Below are 6,847 nucleotides of genomic sequence, written 5' to 3'. Positions count from 1 at the left end.
TAGTACTGATCAAGGACTGAAGAGGAGCAGTAGTGGACATTGACACTGAACAAGGATGAGAAGGAGCAGTAGTGGACACTATTGCTGATCAGTGAATAAGAACGAGAAATAGTGTACAGTGGTTCTGATCAAGGACTGGGGACAAGCAGCAGTGGACACTGGTGTTGAACAAGGACTGGGACTCGTAGTAGTAAGTAGTGATGCTGATTACTGAGGATGAGCAGTAGTGGACAGTGGTGCTGAGCAGGTACTGGGGAAGGTGATGCTTAGAAGTTACTGAAGGCGAACAGTAGTGGGCGCTACTCTGTATAACACTATACCGCAATAAGACTTAATAGCCAGCAAGTGCTGATAAAAAGATGACAACAAACACAGGGTATTTAGTCGATACGTTTTTTTGCAAAAACATTTATGCCAAGCTGCTCCACCACGTCAAGGTAACCCCTATTGAAGCAGTCCCTATCTAATATATTTAAAACCTGAACATGTGAACAGTGTCTAATGAGCAGGATTAAGACAGGCGCTTACCTGTATGGGCTCGTGGCGTGAGACAGCTCCTTTTGTGCATGTCACACAAGAGAGGGGTGGGGTCTCTCAAATCATGCATAAGCACAAAAAAAACTGGATTAAAAACACATGTGAAATGCACAAATGTGAACAAGTCTGCAGGACAACGTTCACACCACCCACCGACCGAAACACAAACAAAGCACAGAATGAAAAATGTGCAAAAGTACCCCACAATAAGACATAATAGTCAGCAAGTGCTGATAAAAAGATGACAACAAACACAGGGTACTTAGTCGATACTTTTTTTGCAAAAAAATGTATGCCAAGCTGCTCCTCCATGTCAAGGTAACCCTTATTGAAGCAGTCCCTATCTAATATATTTACCATACACATCTGGTGAAAGCTGCTGCCGGATCCAGTTTTCTCTCATTGAATTGTATTGGTGCCGGATCGTGCCGCATGGCCTTCTGTTTATTCCGGTCTTAGCTGGATCCGGCTAAATGTTTCATTCCGCTGTCTGGAAAATATGTCTCTAGCAACGTTTTTTGTCTGTGGCGAAAAACCGGACCACTTCCGTTTTTTTGCTATAATGGAAGCCTATGGGCGCCGGAATGCACCGGATCCGGAAAAAGATGGATCAGACCACCGGATCCGTTTTTTTAAGTCTGCGCATGCTCAGATACAATTGGCCATCCCCCAGTAAACAGATATAAACCTGCTAGATGGATCCGTTTCTTCAGTTCTCCAAAATTTACAGCGGATCCGGTTTTTTAACAAATAGTCGGATCCTGCCTGTCGGAAAAAACCTGATGTGTGAAAGTAGCCTTATCATAGTAAGAAATAAGGCAATGAGGTGCCCTGAAGTGAATACACCTGACATCAGCTACGAATACTCCACAGATGCTGCTGGCACACTAATGGTCATCAGCGAGGTACATAAGGGTATTTTTTAATGTATAAAACCAATAATTTCACGCTGCAAACTCACAGAGAGGGATTCCCTGCAACAATTTCACTTCACTCCCGACTGGCCAAAATAGGCTGTGGCCATTAAAGCTATGTGCACACGTGCGGAATTGCCGCCGAAATTTCCCCGGCAAGTCCGCAACTCCCTGCCGCAAGAAATTCGCGGGAAATCCACATGCAGAATTCTCGCGAAAAACTAACGTTCTGCAAGCGTAATTAGCTTGCAGAACGCTAGCATTTTCCAAGCGATCTGTAGCATTGCTTGGAAAACAGATTGACAGGTTGGTCTAACTTGTCAAACATAGTGTTTGACAAGTGTGAGCAACTTTTTACTGTTGAGGCTGCCTATGCAGCATCAGTAGTAAAAGATATAATGTTAAAAATAATTAAAAAAAATAAAAAATTGTGATAGTCTCACCTTCCAGCATCCCCCGCAGCCTTCCCAGGCCCCAGATGACATAGCATCTCGCGAGACCGATACGTCATCACAGGTCATTGTCGCAAGGCATCACTGAGAATGGGAGTTGCCGGGAGCATCGCTGAGGCCTGGGAACGCTGCGGGGGACGCCGGAAGGTGAGAATATCACGATTTTTTATTTCAATTCTATTTTTTACAGGGATATGGTACCCAGGGCCTGTAGGAGAGTCTCATCCCGACCCTGGGTACCATCCGTACATTTTCCGCTTAATTTGCGCATAATAGCCTTAGCCACATGCGGAAAGTAAGCGGATCAATGCATTCCTACGTGTGCGGAATCCCCGCAATTCCGCAAAAAGAATAGGCATGTTGCATATTTTTCCGTGATGCGATTCCGCCTCGGAAAAACACGCAGCATTAGCACAGCATGTGCGGAATGCCATTGACTACAATGGGTTGCAGATTTTTTGCGTTCACGCGGCAAAAACGCTAAAAATACGCAACGTGTGCACACAGCCTCAAGCTGACATCAAAGTGATCAAGCAAGAAATGTATATGATTTGTATAAGTGATGGCCACGGACCTCACACTGATAGGGATGCCACGCATCAAATTCAGTTCACTCAGGAACGGCACAAATGGGATCTGGCTGGGCAGAAAAGCTGGCATAAAAATGGGTAACAATTTGGCCTGGAATAAATTGGACCACCATATGAACACAGCAGATAGTAATCCAAATCAGGAAAATGTGGTCACTTACCCTCCTTGATGCCAAATTAAAAGAATTTAAAACACCAGTTACCAGTACATACTCAGATAAGTGAAAAGTAAGTGCCCACTTTGATGCCAGTTTTTATGCCCAGAACTGTACTAGGCCAACCTAGAATTGACTGAATTTGTTGTGAGGTATCCCTGTTTTTGTTTGTTTGGCAAGGTGAGATCAGTTGTCCAAGGTAATTTAACCCTTTAAAAATACATGTATTCAAATCAGTGAAAACTGGGTGTCTGCTCACTTCGATGCCAGCATTCATGTCAAGGAGAACCCATTTGGGCCGGCCTGGAGTAAATTGATTTTGATGCGGGGTATCCTTTCCTGAGTATTGGCAATGTGAGATCAGTGGCCCAAAGTCATTTAACCCGTTCCGTAAACCAGTTACTTATTCATATCAGAAAAAAAAACTTGTCTGCCCACTATGACTTAAGTTTTTATGCCCAGAACTAGAGTTGAGCGATACCGTCCGATACTTCAAAGTATCGTATCGGATGGTATCGGCCGATCTTTAAAAAAAGTATCGGTATCGCCGATTCCGATACCGGAAGTCCCATTCAAGTCTATGGGACTTCCGGTATCGGAATAAGAAAAACCCTTTCCTGCCCTTGTACAGCCTCTCTGGGGTCTGTACGGGCCTTTCGGGGGGCTGTGCCGGCCTGCCAGGGGGTCTGTGCAGGCTCCGGTGGTCTGTGCCGGCCTGCCGGTGGTCTGTGCAGGCTCCGGGGGGCTGTGCCGGCCTGCCGGGGGGCTGTGCCGGCCTGCCGGGGGGCTGTGCAGGCTCCGGGGGGCTGTGCCGGCCTGCCGGGGGGCTGTGCCGGCCTGCCGGGGGGCTGTGCAGGCTCCGGGGGTCTGTGCAGGCATCGTCCGATGGGACTACAAGTCCCATCGGGCGATGCCTGCTACCATGACAGTGATTGACACATTAGCCAATGATGGGACAGTAGTAGTCCCATCATCCGGCTAATGTGTTAAATGTAAAAAAAAAAAAAAAAAAATTACATGCTACATACATACAACATGCATACTACATATATACTACATGCATGCTACATACATACTGCATGCTACATACATACCACATACATACTACATACATACTACATGCATGCTACATGCTACATACATAACACATATATACTACATGCATGCTACATACATACATACTACATGCATGCTACATACTACATGCTACATACATACTACATATATACTACATGCATGCTACATACATACTGCATGCTACATGCATGCTACATACATACTACATACATACTACATGCTACATACATACTACATATATACTACATGCATGCTACATGCATGCTACATACATACCACATACATAACACATATATACTACATGCATGCTACATACATACTACATGCTACATACATACCATATACATACTACATGCATGCTACATACATACTACATGCATGCTACATACATACTACATGCTACATACATACTACATATATACTACATGCATGCTACATACATACTACATGCTACATACATACTACATATATACTACATGCATGCTACATACTACATGCTACATACATACTACATACATACTACATGCATGCTACATACATACTACATGCATGCTACATACATACTACATGCTACATACATACCACATACATACTACATATATACTACATGCATGCTACATACATACTACATATATACTACATGCATGCTACATACATACTACATGCATGCTACATACATACTACATGCTACATACATACCACATACATGCTACATATATACTACATATATACTACATGCATGCTACATACATACTGCATGCTACATGCATGCTACATACATACTACATGCTACATACATGCTACATACATACTACATATATACTACATGCATGCTACATACATACTGCATGCTACATGCATGCTACATACATACTACATACATACTACATGCTACATACATACCACATATATACTACATACATACTACATACAATACATTCATACAATACATACATAGACATACAGTACATATAACATAGAGTAACATACTTACCAATACTTGTCACATTGTTCCCCGAAGCCATTGTCGTCTACGGAATAAATATTAACATAACAAACCACAAAAATACTCACCCACGATCCGAAGCAGTCCACGAGTGTGTCCCACGACGATCTTGGGTAGAGAACTGCAGCATCAGCTGTTGCTGCCGTTCTCTACGGGCTGCAGGAATCCAATGACGGAAGGTAGGTATCCTTCCGCACTGTATTCCTCCGCCACTTAAAAAAAAAAAGTCCCTAGTCTCACTTTATGCCATTGCTGTGTGGGAAATTCCCACGCAGCAATGGCATAAAGTGAGACTAGGGACTTTTTTTTTTTTAAGTGGCGGAGGAATACAGTGCGGAAGGATACCTACCTTCCGTCATTGGATTCCTGCAGCCCGTAGAGAACGGCAGCAACAGCTGATGCTGCAGTTCTCTACCCAAGATCGTCGTGGGACACACTCGTGGACTGCTTCGGATCGTGGGTGAGTATTTTTGTGGTTTGTTATGTTAATATTTATTCCGTAGACGACAATGGCTTCGGGGAACAATGTGACAAGTGAAATTCCCACGCAGCAATGGCATAAAGTGAGACTAGGGACTTTTTTTTTTTTAAGTGGCGGAGGAATACAGTGCGGAAGGATACCTACCTTCCGTCATTGGATTCCTGCAGCCCGTAGAGAACGGCAGCATCATCTGATGCTGCCGTACTCTACCCAAGATCGTCGTGGGACACACTCGTGGACTGCTTCGGATCGTGGGTGAGTATTTTTGTGGTTTGTTATGTTAATATTTATTCCGGAAAAGACAATGGCTTCGGGGAACAATATGACAAGTATTGGTAAGTATGTTACTCTATGTTATATGTACTGTATGTCTATGTATGTATTGTATGAATGTATTGTATGTATGTAGTATATATGTGGTATGTATGTAGCATGTAGTATGTATGTAGTATGTATGTAGCATGCATGTAGCATGTAGTATGTATGTAGCATGCATGTAGTATATATGTAGTATGTATGTAGCATGCATGTAGTATATATGTAGCATGTATGTAGTATGTATGTGGTATGTATGTAGCATGTAGTATGTATGTAGCATGCATGTAGTATATATGTAGTATGTATGTAGCATGTAGTATGTATGTAGTATGTATGTAGTATGTATGTGGTATGTATGTAGCATGTAGTATGTATGTAGCATGCATGTAGTATATATGTAGTATGTATGTAGCATGTAGTATGTATGTAGTATGTATGTAGTATGTATGTGGTATGTATGTAGCATGTAGTATGTATGTAGCATGCATGTAGTATATATGTAGTATGTATGTAGCATGTATGTAGTATGTATGTAGTATGTATTGTATGTATGTAGTATATATGTGGTATGTATGTAGCATGTAGTATGTATGTAGCATGCATGTAGTATATATGTAGTATGTAGTATGTATGTGGTATGTATGTAGCATGTAGTATGTATGTAGCATGCATGTAGCATGCATGTAGTATGTATGTAGCATGCATGTAGTATGTATGTAGCATGTATGTAGTATGTATGTAGCATGTAGTATGTATGTAGCATGCATGTAGTATATATGTAGTATGTATGTAGCATGCATGTAGTATGTATGTAGCATGTAGTATGTATGTAGCATGCATGTAGTATGTATGTAGTATTTTTTTTTTTTTTTTAACATTTAACACATTAGCCGGATGATGGAACTACTACTGTCCCATCATTGGCTAATGTGTCAATCACTGTCATGGTAGCAGGCATCGCCCGATGGGACTTGTAGTCCCATCGGACGATGCTTGCACAGACCCCCGGACATCAGCACAGCCCCCCGGCAGGCCGGCACAGCCCCCCGGCAGGCCGGTACAGACCCCCACAGGGTGCACAGACCACCGGCAGGCCGGCACAGCCCCCCGGCAGGCCGGTACAGACCCCGGGCAGTCCACACAGCCCCCCGGAAGGCCGGCACAGCCCCCCGGCAGGCCGGCAGAGACCCCCGGAAGGCCCGAAATGACGGCGCATCATGATGCGCACACACCGCGCATCATGATGACGTCAGGCTGTCAATCAACTGAACTTCCGATTCCGATGCCGAATTCCGATATTGAAAAAATATCGGAAGT

Source organism: Dendrobates tinctorius, unplaced genomic scaffold, assembly GCF_039654945.1.
Source record: "Dendrobates tinctorius isolate UK_male_01 unplaced genomic scaffold, ASM3965494v1 ptg000004l, whole genome shotgun sequence".
Lineage (NCBI taxonomy): Eukaryota > Metazoa > Chordata > Amphibia > Anura > Dendrobatidae > Dendrobates > Dendrobates tinctorius.
This window is presented reverse-complemented; position numbering follows the sequence as displayed.